The following is a 23278-nucleotide window of genomic DNA, read 5'->3' as shown; positions in this document are numbered from 1 at the left end:
GTTGCCAGTTATTACAGACAAAGGTGTTAGCATGTGCTTTAGGGTGCAAAAGTTACCAATCAATCTGGACATATACTTCGCCCCCATACTCAGCACTGGTGAGGCTGCACCTCAAAACCTGTGTTCAGTTTAGGGCTCCTCAGTACAAGAACGACATTGAGGCATTGGAGCATCCAGAGAAGGGCAATATTATGGTATCCTGCAGCTGTAGGGAGGAGAGGAGAGAGATCCAGCAGGCAGGAATTGTGCAGCAAGATTGGTTTGTTTAATTATTTTACAAACTCTTTTATAGACTTTTTTCTTCATAGTCTAATTGGACAAAGGATCAGCCACTCCCTGGGGTGATTGGCTAAAATCCTACAACATCCATTGTCAATATATTTTTCTACTGTACCATAAACAAGGCTTTGCAAGGTCGCAGGCTTTCATAGTTTATAGAACTCTGCTACCACCTTCCTGAGAGAGAAAAGTATCTCGGGGGCTTAGAAAGGAGCAGGAAAATTTCTTGCTAGCAGCATTTTTGTACCCACAGGGCAACAGAGCTGGGGAAGGGTCTGGAGCACAAGTCTGGTGAGAAGCAGCTGATGGAGCTGAGGGTGTTTAGCTGGAGAAAAGGAGGCTCAGGGAAGGACCTGATCACTTTCTACAACTCCCTGAAAGGAGGGTGTAGCCAGGTGGGGATTGGGCTCTTCTCCCAGATAGCAAGTGACAGAAGAGGAAATGGCCTCAAGTTGGACCAGGGGAGGTTTACTGATTATTAGGAAAACTTTCTTCACTGAAAGATGGCTAGGCATTAGAACAAGGTGCCCAGGAAAGTGGTAGAATTTCCATCCCTGGAAGTGTTCAAAAAACCATCTGGATGTGGCACTTGGGGTGAAGGTTTAGTGGTGAACATGGTGGTGCTGGGTTAACAATTGGACTCAAGGCTCTTAGAGGCCTTTTCCAACCTGAACAATTCTATGATTCTGATAGCCCTCTGGTGCAGTCCTGTGTTAGATCTGTATGGTTGAACTGTAGTTCAAACCCTTTGGCAGGGGTATGAACTCTCTTTCAGAGCTGCCTTTTTTATCAATGTAATGGAGCCCTACAGTTTTTGGAGGGTGTGTTACTATGGGCTGCATGTAACCCCTTATGAACTGACACTGGCAGAAGAACAAAACCAAATGGAATGGCTTTTGCAAGTGAAAAAGACCAAAGTCCAAGGAGCAAATCTCTTAAGGGGGTAGAAGAAAAGGGAGAAGAAAGATCAGAAAGAAATGATGGGAAGAAGGTAAAAAGATGGAGGACAGGTCAACTGCAGCACTTGCTGCATGTAAAGGAAATGGAGATGAAAATCATGTACAGATCCATCTGAAAGAAAGGGGAGAAGTCTTTACATAAAGAGCTGGAAAACCATTGCAGTAGCTCCAAATACACCTTTCCTTCCACTGTGCTCTATTTGAACTTGCTGCTTTATTGACTTTCCTGTGCTCCCAGTAATTTGGGGTGATTTTGGCAATTGCAATCAGAAAGGTTCTAGAGTTGTGGGAATGATATTATGTCGGTGAGCAGGAAGGAACTGGAAGGATTTTACCTGTCTGTGGCAAAGATAACGAAACATCTCCTAGGGCACTTTGCCAGTGTATTTCAACTGCACCTTTAAACTGGGCAGCTTGCACTGTTCTCTGTGCCAAATAAAAATTCTCAGTTTCTTCTTAGACAGTTTTTGAATCACGGTGAAGCCTGAAAAAAGTCTCTAATAAGTGCTATTTTTTTTCCACTCACCACTAACAAAAAAATGCTGAACAGATTGAATGCAGGGGGATGGGAAAGGAAGAGGGATGAGTAAGGAGGAGTTCCATTGTGCTGAGACCAATTATAGAGGTCTCAGCCCAAAAAAAGACTCTTTCAGAAAGTCACAAACAAATGAAAACAGGGTACTGTGATAAATCGTGGTAAGCTTTAACTGCCATGCATCTCTTGTTCCCCTAAAAGCTGTAATAAGAGGCAAATTGTAAGGGTTCATATCCCTCTGAGGACTGTAAATTCAATCAGTATTTAAATACTTTGCATCTTCACTGCATTACTAGTTTTACTAGTAATGGATTAGGGTATTTTTTTTATTACACAAAAAAAGACTTGCAAAAAGATACCACTTTTAAAAATATTCTCATCTTTCTGATACCCTAAAATAGTATTGAGAAAACATGCTTAAAGTTTGGTGCTGGAACAAAAACATAGCATCAACTGGAAACAGGGCTTGTTCTCTCGAATACAAATTCATCTACCTCCTTCAGTTTTGGAATCTTAACAGCCTCCTACCACATTCTGGTTCTTCCTTTGTATTCTGCTGTAGATTCATGCATCTTTGTACTTTCTGAGCATTACTTCTCTTTTGCCCCTTGAACATGTTTGTTCAATATGGATTTTATGTGGCTTATCCCTCCCGAGTGTGTTTTCAGAAACCACTACATGGAAAACACTATAGAACCTCCACTTTTTTCAAGCATAAGAGGGAAAATAAACAGCTGATAATCATTAGGAAGTGGGAACTGAAGGCATATATGACATAAGTGTGTAAGCTAGCTTTCATTAAAAAATGTTTAAATGGCTAACTGGAGTGGATAAATCTGTCCTGAAAACTATTTGGTGATACCTATCAGAGATGATCACAACATACAAGATACAATGTGGTGTTTTCTTGACTATATCTCAAGGCAGTTTGGAAGACAGATTATGTCACCACTCTGTTTCTGGTTGCCATTATTCATGCTTCTATTGAATTCCATCTATTTCTGTTCTCATCATTGTTCAAAAATACTGGATTGTGCCACCACAGTTGGGAATCAGTAAGGAGGAGCATGCCAGTTCTAAAAAAGGAAAGCTTTTTGCTTTCACAAAAAGACTTTGTTAATTAGTGCTACACAAGGAGGGAAATGACAAAACTCCATACTTTTCCATTTAAATGTTTGTAAAAGTGATTTTGTTTAAATTTCACTGAGTGTAGCAGGAAATGTTAAAGCTGAAAGAGACCAGACAGAACATACTGATGTCCTTTGGAGTGGGAGTGAAAGAGGGAAAGGGCCTGAGGATTTTACTTTCTTTTTTTATATTCCTTCCATAGAAATCTGCAAACTTTTGAAGCTTGTAAAAGAAGTATTGATTTGACAGCCCCAAAGACAGAACTCTTCTTTTCATGGAGAGAGCCAGCACAACACAAGCAGTCACAGTAACCAACCCCTGTTCACTGCTGAGCTGGAGACAAAGGGAACAATTCTGGAGCCAGCCCAACACCTACACAAGATGCCTCTTTGCATACATTTGTCTCACTCTGTCAGAGCACCCTCCCACCAGCATACATCTCACCTAATTTTGGGTATTTAATTTGAGGCTACCTATTTACTTACTCTCTGTGGGTGATAGCTAAGGAAAAATTCTTCTAGAGCATAAGTGATATTTCAAATGGATTCTTCACTGGCAACAGAAAAACACTGCAAGATTACACTCCTAAGTTGGATTCTTCAGTTACATGCCCAAAATTAGGTGGATGAATCTAGATCTTAGCATATCCATACAAGGACTTGGTGTTGAGTAGCAAGTATACTTTTAATTCACATGCTAGTTCACAGTGCATTCATTTCCTCATATAGACAAGATATAAATCACAAATAACAATGCTGTTTATTACGATGAATTAGTAAGATTCTGCTGCAGATAATTTCTGGAAACTGTATTGCTCCACTATCAAATAACTTTCTGCACATAAAAATAATGGGTACAAGGCCTTAGCTTTTTTCTATGGAAGCAGGGTTGTCTTAAAATTGAGTTCACATTCGTCTAGTCCTAAGAATGCTATTTATTTATTAGTGGAAATTATAATACTTATTTTGGCAACCAACACTGATCTAATAAAACACAGATGTGTGAATGTAGCTATATTTGCGTTCATGCAGGTATCTGCAATTTATAGTCACCTAGGGGCTCCCTGTACCCCCAGAGAGTAACAGTCATTGGCTCCATGGAAAGCAAAGCCACAGAAGCTTTTCCGTTTGGACTTCAGCTTCAGAGAGGGAAATGTGGATATAACTTTCATATAATTAATTTCCCTTTCTCTGCCTCTTCACTTTTTTGCCTGTTTCATGAGAATCCAGACTCAATCTCTTGTGGCCAACTAACTTTTCGTTTTAGGTCAGAAATTAAACTGCTAATATAAAGATTAATTTTCACTGCTGAAGCCTGGAAAACAGATTTTTCCTTTAGCCTTTGCTATCCAAAGCAGTCTCTCCTCCACAAGGTAATCAAACGTGATGACATATATCAATCCACCCACTTTATATCCTGCCAGCCGACGGACATGACCTCGCTCCAGCCACATTCATCCTCCTTTCACCAAATATTTACTTCTTCTCTGCTACCCCAGGGCCTGTGAGTACAAGTGACATAAAATCTGCCTTTAGAAATGTCATGCCCCTGATGACTCCTACACCAATCACATCTTTTGGTGCTCGTTTTCTCCAGACAGATATAAGCTAACCCAGTGGCATAATGGCACTACAAAGACACCTAACTGCGTTTATAGTTCTTTGTGACTTTTTATGCCATGTGGAAGCCAAACAATAGGTGTTTCCCTCCTGTTCTGCAGGTTCATCCAACAGTTTTTACATGGATTAGATAACCTACACTTACCTGTGAAGTTTAATAATGAGTGTCATGTTTTTCATTAGTAGTTTATTGCATTAGATCATGTTTGCATGTCTCCTCTTGTCTTCAAAAACCAACACACTCTGTTTTGCTCTGTTCTGTTTTGTTTTGTTTGAGGTTGTGACTAATTAAATGCTGGCATCACTTAACATTATTGCTATCTTAGCTATGCATTTTGGAGTCATCCTTGAAAGTCAGTAACCTTTCATAGGAACAGGTTTGGTTCAAAATGCCATTAGGAAAAAGTAAATGAGAGCACCTGGCTTGTGCTTGACTTGAGACAACAATTTCTAGGGAAAGTCTAAGCTGTCAGGCTAGCTGCATAAAGACATCTTTGAATATCAACCCTGCAGAACTTGGTTTAGTTCCCTAGAAATTCCTGAGCAAAACAGTTTATCTGAGTTTCTACAACACGACTGAGTTACTGGTTCTGTATGACCTTCTGGTTCTCAGTAAATGCTTGCTGCCAATCAAAACTCTGTTGCCTGTAAAATCTCATGCATAGTTTATCTTTTTGCTAAATACCTAAATCTGTATCCCACGATTCTAGTATAAACTAGAAGGAAATCTTTACAGCTTTTTATTCATTATTTTTTTTCCTTCTTAACCATATTATTTAATTGACCTCATTGACCATCTTGTGCCGTTATGTGTGAAGTGTGCAACAATTTACTAAAATAGGTTGTGAATTTGGCTCGTGACATACAGGTGTAAAGCCAGTGTCCCAGCATGAGTTCTCACCTTGCTGGTGAGCCTCAGGAGGAATCAGGATATGTTAAAGCAGGTTTGCTTCACAGCCAAGCTTTCCACATAAAAAGTTAAATGATTCTAGATAGAGAAAGCCCCAAAGTACTAAAAGCAAAGCTAATTTAATGCTTCCAGATTAACTGCCACATGCATTTCTCGTGGATTCAGTCTGATCAACCTGGTTTTGATTTGGTTATATGAGCAAGTATCTGTGATTTCTCATGAGACCATAAAGTGTATTCATTCACAAAGACACAGCAGAAGCTAGTGAGCATTGAGGTGCGCAGCTGCATTTCGGGCTTTCATATGCAAGAATCCCTTGCTTACACTCCATTTATTATTTGATATGAAGTGCTAATATACATACAAAGAACAACTGTACTTCTCTGTCTTATGTTACTGCAACAAAAAGCTACTTACTGCAGCTTTTGAACGTGTCCTTTGCCCTGGGTAGCTCATTAACACTTCAACCTTAGTTGCACTGTATCTATTTAATTTTTAATGCAAAAATTCAGAGTGAAGTAGAAAGGAAAAGGAAAGTGAAGGAGGATGAAAAGGAAACAAAAGGATATTCAGAGACCAATATGCACATGCAGGTTTCAAATGGTGTCTGGATACCTGGAGGGAAGGAGAGAGCAGTCAAACACAAATGTTCGTGTAGACTATTGTGGGTGAATGGACAAGTGCAGCCAGTAGATTGATGCAGAACCATTCACAGAGCCTAAAGTGAAAATGATTTATACTTTTTATGTCCACAGATAGGTAATGTGGTATGTAATAAAGAAAGCATTTTTGGTGGGACAGGGGAAAGCCCTTGGGTTGGTATGCTTATACATAGGACTCCTTCAATAGCCTCAGGTCACTGATTCCTCTGAAAGGTGTCTCTGATATTGTTCTATGGTTTTAGGGTCTTTGTGCTTGCACTATGCATCCATTTTAATATATAGCATCATTTTTTGCAATATCTTTCTCAGTCATAGCACAGTTTCATTTGTAATAGATAATAAACAGCCAAAGGCTGTTATTAATGAACCATTAATATTTTCTAAAAATAGAAATACTAGAACATGCATGAAGAAAGATTATCTGTTTATTGTATTCTGACTTCAGGAATTTCAGTGACTTCAGGAGTTTATCCTTGAATGTTTAAATATGTTGGTGATTTTGATTTGCATTTGCTACTCATCCTTCAACAAATCAATAATTTTAATTTTTTTCTTTTTTCTATCATTCAGTAAATATGCACTGTGTATCTACACCTTATAGTAAGAAGGGGGAAAAAAAGCTCTGAAAGCCCCACAGTTCATTAAAGATGCATCAGGCTTTATTATCATTCAAAAAAGAGGGAAAGAAAAAGAAAAATGGGTGAAGAGGCCATCCTCTGCAGCGTGATAGAAGCTAGGCTCCTATAAAACAAGCCAAAGAATTAGTTCCTTCACCAAGGAATGACATGAAACTCTAGCCATGGTAGCTGTAAAAACAGTTAAAGGTCTTCTTTGTGTTCATTAACACCAGTGTGCTGGTATTCTGTGTTGGCAGCTTTTGGTTCTGCCGAGGCAGTCCTAAAGAAAGTTGTTACCAGCCTATATTCTACAGTTCACAGGCTCTCAAAAAGGACACATTAAAACAGCCAGGATCCCCAGGGCAAGTGGGGAGATTAAGTAGCCCTCTCCCCCAACAGAAGCCCCCGCAGACAAAGCTTGGCATTGTGCATTCAGCACACTATCTCTTTCCAGGACTGAACTTTGCCATTGTCCCGCCGGATCCGAGTTTACAAAGTGTTTGGGGAGCTTTGCGTAACGGTTCACTGGCACCACCATTGACACGCATCTGAGTGTGGGAACTGCTCTAAGGGATGGGATGCCCCCAAAATCATTGGCCTATTCTGCGGGTCCCTAAGCCAGTGGCAGTGTTTTTAGTGTGTGTGTGTTGCGGGGGTGTTACTCTGCAGTTTTCTTGGAGTCTCATCTTTCACAAGAATACAAAATCAGGCAGGCAAAGCAAACATGGATTATTCGTTTCCCAAAGGATCAGGCCTTTTCAGAAGCTTTAGCTGTTCCACTGTCCTACAGAATCTACCATTGCAAAGACCACAAGGTGCCTTGGAATACGTGTAGAATTTTGGGAGGGGGGATGCTAAAAACAAGCTGTTGGGTTGGGTGGAAAAAATTCTTGTGGTATCAAAGTTCTGCTGTTTAGTTACAGAAACCATGAGACTGATTCTTTATCTACCCTGTTTATTTCCATTTTCTTCTGTGCTGAAATTTTTCAGATTTATTTTTAATTAATTTGAATAAGGAACAATAAGAGATCTCATCTGGTGCTACAGCCCATTCCTTTTGATATGCTGGCTTTGATAGAAGACTTAAAAAGGACTTGGTACAAGAAAAGCAAACTTCCTGGAAAGACCAAATTTGGAAAGAATACTTCAGCTGAATCTTATATTTCAGTTTCAGCTTCTTTTATATTAAAAACAGATTTGACAGATTTTTTTGCCAGACTCCACAAACGTTTACGTGGATGCCTGGAAAATGCAAGAGGCTCATTCTGAGTAAAAGTATGTTTAGAAGCAAAGTTTTGGTGAGGGGCATGAGTTTTCCCCTTCCCACAAGTGCTTTCCTCCAGCAGCTGAGGGTACAGAAACATGAGCCAAGGCAGTGAAATGTGGAAGGTGCAGAACTTGGTTCCTGGGAGGAGACATGAGCAGTAGGAATTCTGATGGAGGCAGAGGGAGTGGACATTGGCTTGAGGTTCTCTGAGGGAGGTAAAAAAATAAAGTAGAAAGGACATGGTGATAGAAGACCAGGGACAGTGTGGAAGGTTTGGCAGGAAGCTGGAACTCAAGGTGGGAGATGTCTTTCAGTTCCCCACACTTGCCTGACACATTCAAATCTGTGCACTGGTAGTATTGGGTCTAAACTGAAGAGAAGCTGTGGGTTCACATGGTTTGGGTTTAGAGTATGGTGGATGGAAAAAGACTGTGTGTTGACAGGGACGTGGATTTTTACTGTGAAAAACACTGAGATCATAGTCTTGCTAAATGAGATTCATATTTATGACTGAGAAAGGGAGGGGGCAAAAGGAAAGTACGATAGGATTTTACATAATTGATGACTCTGAAGACAAATTAGGAGATGCCATATTTTTCTTTAATAACGGATTCCTTGAGATGAAAGAAAAGCAGAGACTATATACCTGGACTTGGGTACATTTTTTTTCTATTCAACATAAGCAAAACTTAAAGTACACTGCAGAAGACTGAAATTAGTGTAAATATCAGTAAGTTGAGTGAGCAACTCAAAGGATGGTTCTGAAGGGTGAACTATAGAAATATTGAAGCTGAAGTAAAGTAACAGTGGAGTTATCTCTCAAAAATTTGCCTTCTCTCTGTCCTAGATTGCTATTTTGCCTGACCATCCTTGTATAAGAATGTGATGTATGGCAAGACTTGGAGATATCATAAATACAGAAGAATATCAGAACAACATTTACAGAAATTTGTATTGACCACGAGGACTACCAAAACTGAAGTGAGACTGAATACGTGATGAACGAGGTCATAAACTAGAGGCATTACACTATCTACCACAAATTTGAGAATTCACGATTGTGAAATGATAAAGTAAAAACACCTGAGTGTACATATCAATCACAAAATGACAACTGGTAAACAGTGATGCAGAAACAAAGCTGAGGGAGAAGGTTTGTTCCCAAAAGCATACATCAGAGAAAGAGAAGGTAATGATCAAACATAAAGACAATGTTGGCACAATGCTAAGAAGGCGTAAAATGGCTAAAAATATACTTATAAATTTAAAAAAATGAATCTGTGCATCAGAGGAGTAGAATTCTGGCACAGCCTTCCTACAGGGATAGCGGGTGCAAAATCAAATTCTTTGGCAGGAAAGTTAACGTGTGAAATGGGAATTAATGTTTAGTAAAACAATTTTTCCTTTGAAATGGTGATTTATCAAAATCAAAACATACCAGAGGAGTCAAAAAAATTCTAAAGAGAGTAAAAAGAGAAAATAAAAATACAGTGATTTAATAGGAGCAGGACTGAGTAAGGTATTTAAGTCTTCCTTTTTCAAATGCTTCTCATGGAACTGATTATGTACTTCAGTAGTAAAGACAAAATTTAAAGAACATTCTCTTCAGCCACCAAATATTTCAGGCTTTGTGCATTCTTTTTATTATTTCCCTGAACAGTAAAAATTAGAGAGTTGCAAGTTCCTTTTGAAGCCATGAGTGCAACTTCCACACACCTCTAGTAATCCTGCCCAAAGCAGCAGGTTTGTGGATGGCCATTCTGCCAGAAACAGTCAGAGCAGGGGGACTACTCTCTGGCCTTGGTCCAGCTTACCACAGATTCCCAAATGAATAGATGCTGTGGAATTTAGGAAAAAGTAGTGCAAGGCTATTAAGAGGCAGCAATGCACTGGAGAGCAGTAGTCGACTGCCTGCTCTGGGGAAAGCTGGCTCAAAGCAGCCATTTTAAGGCAGGTGGTGTTACTGTGGACACCAGGAAAGCCCCCAAATGAATGCTTGCTGTAGTATATCCTGAATCAAAGGCTCTGTTATAGGGCTCCCCAGGGATCTAGCCATTAGGTCCATGGTCTTAGCAAATTTTGAGTCTGTAACTCCTGTGTAAACTCATAAATACAGGACAATGATAGAAATTCTGTAAATTATCAATAAGCTGTTCTTCGGGGGTTATTATTTATTAGTATAACACAGCAGTACGAAAATTAACCTGGTCCTCTTCTGTAGATACTCTGTCTTCTCTCATACATGTTCCTGTGAGGGTGTATTTATTTATAGGCTCATAAATAGAAGCTTAAACTGGCATTAATTAGAAAATATGTCACCTCTGATCTTGAAACTAATTGGTTTGTATGGATTTTGTTTAATTTGCATAATTTCCTCAGCATGATGTCTTTAGTCTTCTTTCATTTTAAAGGGAAAATGTCTTTATAGCAGTGCCAAATGGAGAGTTTTGAAAAATAAGCTTTCCAGTGATTATAGGTTAGGTGTAGCGTTTCATCCTGTAGTAAATGGATACATTTCTGTCATGTATGTTGAGACCTGGAATTCAGTCAGAGGCAGAAAATGTTATTCATAGGCATGGATCCTTGTTAAATAAGCATTACTTTTGCTTTACCCCTTCCGCACGGGGGATGTACAGCAAAATGTAGATTCTAGTGAGTCCTTACTTCCTCATGGCAATTACCAGAGAAAACCTGACTGGAGAGCCTGTTTTATCCCACACTAACTCCCTGGCTAGGCTTCCCCACACCAGATGAGAGGAAATCTCAGCTCCCTCCTTACAGCTGCCTAAATCTTCCACACACAGCATCTAAGAAAATAACCAACCAAACTCTAACAAAGTAAGCCATTGGTTGCACTTGCACTATTTCTCAGTAGCCTGCAGCTGGTGCTAAATTAGTCCTTTTAAGTAATCAATAATTTCAGAGCTCCTGGTTTTGGAAAGCAGTACGACTTAGCAGACCTGGTTAACAGTGGCACTTTTCATTTAAAGTAGATTTAGAAGAACTAGGACGCTAAAACCTGATGTTTAGGAAGAAAAAAATACACAGTCCCAAATTCCTTGCTGCTTTTTATCACTTGAAAGTGTATGGACATGTTCTGGCACACATGAAGGGTATGTATTTTCTTCCTAAGACTGGCCACAAAATGGTGGCACAAATACTGAGGGCACGTAACTCTGTTCCACATGGATGCGGAGGGAAGTTATGAATAGCACACCCATTTCCTCTCCAAGGAAATGGAGTGACACGAGTGGCATTGCTTGTTAGCTCACTGAAACTTTGGGGTTAGCTCTGCTCTTAATACCAGCTGCTCTGAAATCTATACACGAGAAAAAAGAGGCCTGGAGTTGTTGAACAGCTCTCCTGTGTCTTGTTAGCTCAAATATGAAATATTGCTCTCATTCACTGGTGGAATATAAGCCATACGACCTGTTGTCACATGGTCCTAACATGAACATGCACCAGTTTACCTAAAGGAATAAAACATGTATTAAACAGATAGTTTTGTAAGTGGACTGTTAGGCTTGTATGCAAATTGCAATTCCACTTTATATATGTCGATGCTGATGTAAAAGTTGATTGGAGTTTACCTTCTTAAACTGTGGTCTCTCAGGGCCAATCCCAGACCTTAAGCCATCCTTTTTTTACCATCCAACACAATGTATTAAGCCACCAGGAAAAAAATTCTTTCTACTTATACAACCTTCTTACTTCACTGAGATAATCAGAAAAGGAGATTAAGAAACTTTAGAAAATAAATTAATTAAATGAGAAATATTACCACTGCAATTTTGGAATATGAATAGAAAGTGTAAAGGATCAGTGTACCAGAAGAAGCAAAAATGGCAGATTCCTCCTTTAGTTTCAGTTCCTGTTAGGTGGAGGAAAAAATGCAAATTTGGGCTATAAACAATGCAAAGAAAGTTCTCACCCACACACCTTTGCCCAAGTGATAAGTATTAGAAAGGGCTTGGTTAAAAATGGCCACTATGCCATGAGTTTGGAATTAAATTACATTGACGTCACCGGAAATCAGCACCATTAAAGTGAAAAGGTTATGCAGGAATACAGCCAATGAGAAACTGGATGGACACATAAAAGTACACGTTTGGAATGTCTGCTGTTGACTACTAGGTGAACACTATTGCTCACAATGCAGGGCTCTAAGGCAAGTCCTGACTCTAGGACAGTTTTTAGAAAAGTTCTGCAATTTGGTATAAAGACAGTTCAGTTTGCTAAATCTCATGTAATCTAACCAGCATGGTGAATGTCAACAAAGCAGCAGAAAATCTCAGCATAAAGAAGCTGAAAGTGAACAAATTAAATACTCATTTTGTTCATGCATTGCCTCATGTTGTGGGTTGATGAGAAGTTAGGCTTGGCACGAATCTCCAGGGTTTTCTCCTAGAAAAGGGACAATGTAATCCAAACATCTTGATTTTTGTTTTGCCATGGATAAACAGAAATCATGTGACATAATAATTAATAATCTCAAAATATTATTGCATAAGACAATTGCATAAGACAAGAGCTGAGAAGTAGCTCTGTGACAGATTTGTCACTGCGCTAGAACACATGCATGATGCTGTGATAAACACTGGAAAAAGCACTTGTTAAAACAGCCCTTATCCCTAAGGAATTTACAGCCTGGGAGACAGAGAGAGATAAGATAAAATGCACCTAGTAACCAAGAAGTGATGCTATTTACATTTTTCTTTTCTGTTTGCTTTCTTTTCCCAATGTTTCACCCTTGGTTTTATAATGAGGTGCTGGACTGGTTGATGTGACACTTGTGAGTGTCTACGAAGAATTTGATTGAAGAACACTGGTGGCTGGCACTGGGCTTGGGAAATCATATTTCAGAGATAGGCAGCCAAGAAGAAAGTAAAAAGACAGCGATGATTGGAGACGATTCTTAAGGCTGAGTCCCTGTCAAACGCTGAACATTTTGACTCCTGTCAAAGAAAATAAGGAGGGGAGTATTATTTAGAAAGGGATAGGAACTCCTGAATGCTCAGAAGATGAGGGGTTTTTTCTATTCAGATATTTAATGCATAAGCCAGTCCTCCTCTCAACAGTGCAGTCTTTTGATGAACTGTAACTGTCATTAACACTGGAGTAAGAACTCAAGTGGTGCTGCTGCTAAAGATTTTCATTTACCTTGATAGCATCCAGACTAGATATGAGGCCTTGTTTAAGTTCCCAAATGTCATTAGGTTTCTCAGGGTTAATGCTATGCTGCTAGACTGAGTGAAGCTATTCTAATCCTTTCCACTTCTCATTAGAGCATGGCTGTCACTTTTTCTTGGCTTCTGCATCTGCCTGTTCCCTGGTTTCCTTCAATATATTCTAACTGAACTCTCTTTAGTATTACTTCTCCCATTTCCCCTCCCTCACTCTTCCCCTTATCTCCTTCTGATAGCATAATACCATCGTGTGAAATTCATGGCCAAGTTTTCTGATTCCTTTTTCTCTCTCCTACTCCCTTCTCTCAGTTAGTACTTTGTATGGGCCTACCTTGCAACATCAGCCAAATCACACTGTATCTTTTCCAGTGCATACTTTGCCACTTGCAAAGGTTTTTTGTAGTCTCAATTTGATCATCTTTCCATTCTGAAAATAATTTAGTTGGTGATACTTAAAACAGCAGGGTTAGTGCACAGGTTAAAACAGCTCAGTGCAAATACCTCACATGAACCTCTGTGTTTTGAGTCAAAAAAGGTTTGATTTTTTCACCTGAATAAATTTGATTCCTGGTGTCCTTTCCCAGTTTAAAGCTGTGTTTCCCAATGAGAAATGAAAATCATATCTTCGGTTCTTTTGCCTCTCCTGCTAACAGCCTACTCCCACAAATGGAAAAGTCTGAATATACAGCACAGACTACAGTCTTGCAATAAGTACTTAACAAGTGTAATACACGAATATTACAGCGATTTGACAGCAATTGTCAAATGGGTGAGGCTGTGGGACCCAGCTCAAAATTATTTACTGTATGGTTCAAGTGTACTCTGCACAGTCTAATAACAATATGCTTTTAGGCTTGGTTACTGCAGCACAGTAGGTGGCAATGATTATGAATCAATTCAATTCAATGGATGTTATCCAGATGCACTACAGCTGTTAGAGTATATTTATTATCATTTTGAAAAGGTGTAATATCTATTACCAGTCTAAAAACTCTTAAACATGCCCTCAAACACGATTAGCAGTAATTTATTTGAACAGAACATGAACAGATAAGCACCTCAAATTGACATAGTTATACTCAAAGCTAAAAAGAATTTGATTAATATAAAGCACCTGTATGGTTTAAATCATTTTAAAGATGGCATCTGTTTTCTTATGAGATTAAATCTATGTAATATCAGTATTTTATCTCTAGCCGGTGTGACTAATAATCTCAAAACTAATAAAAAGAAGTGCACAAAGGAATGGATCTGAAAGAAAAAACACGTATGTTTTCACAACAATCAGCCCTTTTACTGTTTATCTAAAGACCTTTGTAAGAATCTGTCTGTGGCTTTGAAAGCAAGACGTAAGGATTAAACACTTGTCTAGGTGTTAGCACTCAAGAGAGATCTGAAAACAGATTAAAGCAAGAATCAACTCCTTACCACCATCATCATCACCATCATCTCACTTCATATGTACTGTACAAAATATGGCAGAACACAGGAAACTCTACTGGTTTTCATAGCCAGAAGAGACAGAGAGATTCTTTCCCTCCCTCCCTCCCTCCCTCCCTCCCTCCCTCCCTCCCTTCCTTCCTTCCTTCCTTCCTTCCTTCCTTCCTTCCTTCCTTCCTTCCTTCCTTCCTTCCTTCCTTCCTTCCTTCCTTCCTTCCTTCCTTCCTTCCTTCCTTCCTTCCTTCCTTCCTTCCTTCCTTCCTTCCTTCCTTCCTTCCTTCCTTCCTTCCTTCCTTCCTTCCTTCCTTCCTTCCTTCCTTCCTTCCTCTCCCTCCCTCTTTCTCTCTCTCCTGCCTGCCCTTCCTTTCCATTTTTCTGCTTAGTTTCTAATATGTAACATGTTTGGAGAATAAGACTTGATTTTGATGCTGATATTTTACATAGATTCACTACAATTTGTCGTCATCTTCATGAATTTAAAAGGAAAATGCATTTTTAAACAGCTACAAGGAAAAACAACATTTCCCTGATAAAGGATCTCCTGCAGTTCTAGGGTCATGGCAACAAAAAGTCATTCTAGATATTTTTACTGGAACAATGCATAATACCATCATGTGCCCTGTCTGTTTTATTAGACAGTTGATGCAATTTTTGCTCATCAATAATACAATCTCTATAAGCCAAAAAAGAGGTGCAAGTTTATAGAAAAACATGAAAGGAATTTTCCTGCTGATAGACTGTTATGGTGTTCGACATCAGGGAGCCAGCCACTGTAAAGCAAATTTAATTAAGCATTTTTTTAAAAGAGAAGTTGAAAAGGAGTTGAAAGCTCTAATACAGACATTAGGACAAGATCTTATTTTCACAGAGAGCTCATGGTTTCCTTCTGAAATAAAAGAATGGGTAAAAGACAAAGGAGGCAGAGAGAAGTGCACACATTGTGTACATGTAAGACTCCACAAAAGTCCTTTACTGTGGCTTGAGCAATTTCCTCTTGCACTGCACAACTTCTGAACAGGAAAAGAAATTGTCTGTCCTTTGCATAGTAGTAGGAGAATTGTTACAGTGTTACAGGAAACTTCAGAGTAATTAGTCCATCCCTTTCTTATAGCCACTTCAGTTTCTAATTAATTGTATGCAAACAACTGTTGTAGAATTTTCTGTGAAAATAATCAAGGAAGCTGCTTGATTCAGATGATCCAGTCAGATGATCCATGATTCAGCCAAACTCCTCGAGTTCGGAGCTCTTAGTAAAAAGTTTCACTGCTTTTAAAAGTTCACAGACTTTGCAGCAAAGACTGCTAACTCAAAGGCCTGTGTTAAATAAATCTAGAATGAGATATTAAAGACACCTTTCTGTGAAAACCTTTTCCAAGTCGATCAAAGTCCTTCACTCAAGTATTACACGTAAAGATTGGACTTATCTTGCCTAACTTCGGGTGTGTGAAACGTCTAAACCAGTCTTGCAGTGAGAGGGTAGAAACAGGCACTTGCAGAAGATAATTCATCAGCTCTAAAACAAATGTTGAGATCATCCATTAGAGAGCCTCTGGAGTAGCCCATTTCTTGTGTTGGCTGCAGATGGAACCAGCACAGAACTTGCTTATAGACAGCTGACTTCTGAAACACTGTTCCAAAACAGGTACATGGAACCCTTTAGTGAAAAAAAAAAAAAAAAAAAAAAAAAAAAAAAAAAAACACCACCCAAAAAAAGAAAATGCTCTACAAATTTCCACTGTGGCTTTAGGAAAAAATCTTTTAAAAAACATGTGAGTCAAACAAATTATCTTGGAATTTTGTGATAGAGGTGATGACTGGCATTTATGTTCATGGCAAGGAAATCTGAGTTAACCAGAATAGGCCCTGGGGTCCATGGAGCTGTGTTGTTGCAAATGCATCAATAAACTCTAGGACTCAGTGCTGTACTTTTACCCATCAGATAAGGTTGTAAGTTGGAAGATTATGCACAATACTGTCAATGCAGGTTTTGTGCTTAATTTATTTCCTTCCACTAGACACTATACTGTTGTGGGTTTGGTCTCCATATGAGCCATTCACTTAAGACTTGGACTTGATGATTCTTGTGGGTCTCTTCCAATTCAAAACATTGTGACCTAATACAGCATTTACACCTGCCTGTTTCCAATGCAAGGATTAGGAAAAAGAAGCACCACAGGTGGAGGGAATCAGCTCACTGAGAACAGATTTTATTTTCTAAAGATTCTGGTAATCCTTGGAAATGGTGATAGTAGTTGGAATCATGGCAACTACTCTCTTGGTTTTTTTTTATATTTTAGGAAGCAATAGATTCTAATTTTGAGAATATAGCCATTTAAAGGGAGTTCTCCCTTTTACAGCAGAAGCTGCATTGTAACCTAATACCACTGAAATTTTTGGTAATGCTAAATTTAGGAGATATGGTATTGTTTCAGTTCAGACAAACATTTTCCTACTGAATGTGTTTTATTCTTTTTCCCCTACCACCAAGTCCCACATGAAACATTGCAATTTTACTTCAAATCAACAATTTGAAATAAATAGTATCTCTCATTCTCATTCTTCCACTAACCTTTTCCCATTCATCTTCTCCCATGGGATAAGATGAAAAAAATGGTGTGGCCTTGATTCAACTTACAAATTCATAGCCTACTGAAAACACTCCCATGTCTGATGGTGTGGCTGTAAGTTGGAGAGTATATTCATTTTTACATATCATATTCATTATCAACACTACTCAACAGTGTAAAACTGGGATAATGCCATAGAAATATAGATCTCTGTTAATTTAATACCTTCCAAGAAAATGACTCTTTGTATCTCAGTCTTAAAAATTCTGGAGCGGAAAGTTCATACAATCTGACCATCATCAAACGTTATCTGATGTTACTTTATACTTTAAATAGTTCAACTTGACACCCTGTTTGGTTTACCCTTTGCTAAGATGGAGGTTTTACCCTGAAATGACCTCTTTGGCTTTGCAGTGAATTGTTTTAGTAAACAGATGGATCATTTGACTCAAAGAAAAAAACCTAAAATATTCATTTAGGTCTGCAAATCATTTCTGTGAATGAGAACAGTAAATTCTAAGTGCCTGAGGCTTCAGACCTTTCAGGAGTTGGAATTCTGCATGAAATTGGGTTGTCAGTGTTTTGCCTTTATTTTATGAGATTTATTCTTTGTACTCCATGAAGCTCCATACTAGAAAACTGTTAATTACTTATTTCATTGAAATCTTTGAGGAGTTGTATTTGTTTCACTTTATTGGCAGCTTTGCTGAGCAATGTGTGATTGTATTTAGTACAACTCTGTGCTGCATATTTCATTAAAATTTTTTTTCAAATCTTACTTGTAATCAACTGAAGACAATACTTCAGTGAAAGATATGAAAACTCCCCTAACTTTCATAATTAGGAACGTCAATATAATCAGCTTGTGTTGTAGTCTACAAACCACAAACTGAAGGGGTGACAAAGGAGTAATTCATTCCCATTTTGTGGGTATGGGCTGTCATGTTTTGGATCTATGTTCATTTTTGTCAATAGAATAGAAAAGAATCTTTTGCAAGCCGTGGCATGGTTATACTTACAGAGATAAATAAAACCTTTTAAATCCATTGTAATATATAATTTTTTTAAAATACTGATGTTCATCTCATAAATAATATATTGTCTAGTATCAGTTGATTTGTGACATTTATGATTAAAAAAAAACCCCACTTGATTAATTGTAATAAAAGGCATTTAAATTTCACCCATGTAACCCCTCTAACTGGGCTCCATAAGACACACTGGTATTTGCTTAAGGCTTCCAGAAAAGCACCTTATCTTAATTTGCAGGGATCAAGAAATGAAAATTCCACTTCTTCCCTTGACTCTTCAGTACTGTGTTATTAGAGGTTGTTTGTACTAATAATTTGTTTGTAAATACCACTTCTTGAAGCTGCTGTCTGATTTTAAAGTAGAGATTTATTTCATGTCTTACTGAACTTGTTAACAGAGAGGCATAAATGTGCCCAAAAAACTATTTATCTGCTGTTGTTTCTTTTTTTCCTGTGGGTACATACACATTGGTCCTGGTTTTGCAGGATATGACAGAAATAAGACTTTGACATTACCCCACAACTCATGACCTCAGGCCTCATGAGGTAGAACTGTTGTGTTCTTATTTGGACATGGCAGCATTTCAGATGGCAAACGTCTGAAGTATGAGCAGACAGGACATAAGGATTTTGGATCTTACTGATTTTCTGGATCCAGCTTATGGCCACGGAATCTCAGATTTACGGGGTTGTCACCTGCTTAGCAACAGAGCACTGAGTGGTCAAGGCCTTTCTGTCTTCCCCTCTGCCTGTTGCTTTTAGTGTGTGTTTGTTTGTTAGACAGGGAATATTGCTGTGCCATGAGAATGGCTACCATCCCTGGAACAGCAAAGTTTACTCCAAGACAGATTTCTTTTATTGTTATTCAGAACTTAGACCTATGCTCTGTGTAGTGTCATGACAAGCATGGGAGCATTTGAGGAGGATTTTATAGGATTGCTACACTTCAATTATGTTGTTAAAGTTCTGCACCAATCTATGTTTGTGCAGCAAAATTCTAGAAATATTTCCTGTCCTCTCTGTAAGATGGGTTTTTCTTTGTGGACCTCAGTCTCTCTGCCATTTAAGTGAGAACTCAGTGTCAAATCAATAGTTTTTCCTGAATCCAGTGGGTAGTAAAAGAATAGGCTGTTTCTTCAGAATATCTTGTTTTAACCACTGGACACAATACAAACCTCTTAAGCAGGAAACGATTACATATAATTGGGACTAGGGTTACCTGTAACACAGTATTTAATAGAGTAGTGATAAGAGAAAATTCATAAATGTTACTTTTCTAGACTACATTGGGCAATGTCTTCCAGAGTAGCAATAAAGGAAATTTCTCACAGGCTAGGTAGGCATCACATTATTTCATTGATAGGAAATCTGGTCACTGATGAAACTGTTTCCTGGAGTTAGTAAGTTAAGATCCAAACATAAACCCAAACAGAAGAAATCAAAGTCACTAGAGTCTTCATCATAATGAAGCAGATTTCAAAGAGAACTACATCATGCTATTTAAAACTTGCCTCTATTCTTGTCTTCACTGTGGCTTAAGCGACATAGCTAATCAGAGATATGGCAAATCATTAAAAATGTTGGGGAAGAAGAAAACAGATAGACTCCAGCTTTTCCTACATACCTAGAAAGTGGCAGGCATGCCTCCCACACCTGCTCTCAGGCAGCAGGTGGTCACCTCAAGCAACTGCCAGCTTAGGACACGGCAGATCCAAGAACCTGAAATCCTCTAAGGATTAGGCTGAATCTACACAATAGTTTTGAGTGCAAATGTTTGCTTTTTAACGTGTTTATTACCACGTTCCATGCATTCATCATTTGGATCCAATGCCAGTGTGACCCACAAAAGCAGAGCATCATTTCAGCTGCCAGGTTTTGCCACCCCAAATGATGTGAAGCAACAATAAGATTTTGCCTATTGTATAATATAAACATTTTAGGCCATTCAAACCCATGTTTCTGTTGCACTAAAATTCTCTGGGTTCTGATTGTGAACCATACAGCATGCTCAAACATGGAGGAGACAGGCTGATTTTGAACAAAAGCAGCAGCTCTCCAGAGAAATGCTTGTCCAAACTGTAATCAAGAAAATCCTTCATGTCTCCTGTTAATTGGTGATTCGCCCTGCATATCTGATGGGCAGATTTATGGCTTCAAGCAAAAATCTCTTTCAAGGGATTCTTAATAAAGGGTTAAGGGTGGGATTTTCAAAAATACCGGGGGGAGTTCTTTCAGTGGCAGTTGAACATCCCCTTCTGCAAAGCACTTTTGAAAATCTCATTCATGTTTCCATGATGCCAAATTCGGGCCAGGTTTATAATTTCTACTCTGTGTTCAGAGAGAACAGGAAGACAACAACAAGAATACCCTAGACCTTATTTTTAGCATTATGCTATCTAATTAAGGCAATTTTAACCAAGCATACTTCAAAAGATCCGGAACTTTAAAAACACTACTTGTTTAATCTTGCTGCATATAAAGTGTTGGTGTGTTTGATATTTATTCACAGAAGGTACTAATTAACTCCTTGGGAATGGGTAGTAGCATCTCACTAAGCCCTCTGTCAGGCAGTAGTAAGCTGGGCAGGAAAAAAAATCTTAAGTTGATTTTTCAGTATTTCCTTTTTTCCATGTATTCATGCCATAAAAGTATTGAAGCAGGATCCTCCGGTATAGGTGTGCTTCACTGTCTGAATGGTCATTCCTATTTTATTTTTTAAAGTTATCTAAAATATCAACCAAAGTTACAATGTAAGTCCTACGGCATATATTCAGTTCCTTGCCTAAAGAGTGGCTTCAGCCTATGGTTATTGCCATGTGTTGGATGGGTACAATATAAGCCAAGAGCTTTGAAATTCTGTTTGAAATTCTAAAATCTAACATTACCACTCTGGTAAGATTTTCAGTCTTGATTTCCTAATGCAGTATCAGCTTCTTGAAGTTAAAAGAATGTCAGTTGATACTCTTAATAGTTTGTTCCTTTAGTTATGAAATTTTTCATTGAATTTTGAGAATTTAACAAATATTCTTTCTTGAGAAACCTTGAAGGTCTTGGCAACTTTGTAAAAAGTTTATGTCAAATTTGGTATTTTTTAAGATCGACTTGGCTGGTTTTACTTAAAATATGTTCTATAAGAGCCTGTAACCAGCCTAGGGTACGGGTAGAAGTTTATGATGGTTTGAGCCCTAGGTTTGAGCCCATTTTTGTACCTTTTCAAATTAACTACAAAAGAAATTTAGAGAGTTTTTACCAACTCAGTACCAGCAGAGGGCATTACAGCATAGTTCACTTAAAACTGTTACATTTTGGAATCACTCCAGATAAGAACAAAGTACACTGGAGGTTTGATAAGTACTTTACTGAAAGACAGGTATTTATCATCACATTGAATTGATTGAGAGGATTTCCCCACTATAATAAGAAAAATCAGGGGTTTTAAACCTCGTTTGCTTCAATAAACCAAAATGCAAATCTTGCAACACAAGTAGTATTGCATACCAAAATGCACCCCAAAAAAGTAAGTAACTTCTTAAAAGATGGGAAGGAAATATAAAATTTTACAATTAAATATAAAGTTGTTCATAATGAGAACGAACTGAATATGCTTGAATGAAATCTCTCCAATTTCTACTCAGGTGAACAGTTTACCCTACCAGTTAAAAAACAGTTCCCTCTCGGTTAGTAGAAACTTTCCACAGCAATATGCAAAATTTCAATATTAAAAACTCTCTTACTGCCAAGGAAATCTCCCCTGGCCAATGGTTATTACTTCTATGTCAGACTATCAGTTTTAAACATGCAAAAGCAGACCATTTCTCAGCCTCCATCATTACGAAGCAGCACCTAAAAATGTCAGTTGAAGCTAAAACCTGAAATAATTTAATAAATAAATAATGTAAAATAATTTCGAATCATTTTCTTCATCTTTGTGTGTAGGTGTAGATTTCAAATGATGTTTTTGACACATAATGTTTGTGTCTCACTGCTGCTCTCACTTACCTAAGAACTACAGCTACAGGGATCATATGTGGAAGGTGTAGATCCCAGATAATATCCTCTCCTATTGCAGTCTATAGGAACTTTGCCTGAAACTTTCTTCAGTCTTACTATTTTTTCAGTCTATCTGATATTCCTATATGAACTGCCCTGCTGGTCCTGTGCCTGGACTGGAGTGAGATTTAAAAAGCAATTTTTCTGTTCTTGTTGTGTTCTTTGAAGTGGGTTTTGTGAGCCCATGAAGCTCTGACTGTGCACACCAGCTGAACAGTAGGTTGTTTGTCTAGCAGTGCAGCTGAGGGTAAAAGCAGATAAATTGTTTACTCAGTAACAACTAGGACAGTACAAAACTAGCCTATTTATATAAAAGAAAAGGGTGAGTTTTCAACTTTTTATTTGAAAGCAGACTGCTGCGTTTTTAAGGCCTCCTCCAGCGCTCAGTGTGTAACCTACTCTCACATTTTCTCTGTTAAGAGGTGATAGAAGAGGAAAGTGGAAGTTGTATACCTATCTGATCCTTGCCTAAGGTTGTGCTTTGTACTTGGGAAAATGCCATTGCAGTGTAGCAGGGCTGATCCTCCGACCTGCCAGAGGCAGCCAGCACTTCACACCCTTCCACTAACCCTCTGTTTTTGAAATGGTCGATGTATGCCAGGGCAGGTTTTGGAGAGGAGCAGCTGCTGGCTTTAAATGCAATGCCAGGATCTCCGGGAAGAAGAGGAGGAAGGGCTGACGGCATGTCTCCAGAGCCAGGAGCAGATCCTCGAGCCCGCTCCTGGCGCGGGGCAGGCCCGGCACACAGAGCCAGCTGCAGAGCAGCGCAGCCGTGTTATTACAGTAATGAGCCTGAGCTAATAGGGCCTGTTGAGACACAACCTGTGTTAGCTCAGGCTTGGCACCAGCACAGAATATTTACTCAGCTTCTGCACTGGAGCTGGCTCGTGTCAGGCCATCTCGGAGAGTGGGAGGAATAGTTGTGTTACTGGATGCTCCTAACTATGTAGACATACCCTGACAGATTTGTCCTTTGGGAGGTTTTAAAGAGAACGCATGCAAGACCAGTTTTCTTTTAATGAAATATT

At 38.7% G+C, this 23278-nt stretch overlaps 1 protein-coding gene across 14 annotated transcripts in view; it reads left to right on the top strand.

Moving 5' to 3' along the window:
- Positions 1-23278, top strand: part of ROBO1 (roundabout guidance receptor 1) — a 654072-nt gene that overhangs the window by 327735 nt on the left and 303059 nt on the right. The gene's annotated exons all lie outside the window — the stretch shown is intronic.

Source organism: Aphelocoma coerulescens, chromosome 1 (genome assembly GCF_041296385.1).
Source record: "Aphelocoma coerulescens isolate FSJ_1873_10779 chromosome 1, UR_Acoe_1.0, whole genome shotgun sequence".
Classification (NCBI taxonomy): Eukaryota; Metazoa; Chordata; class Aves; order Passeriformes; family Corvidae; genus Aphelocoma; species Aphelocoma coerulescens.
This window is presented reverse-complemented; position numbering and strand designations above follow the sequence as displayed.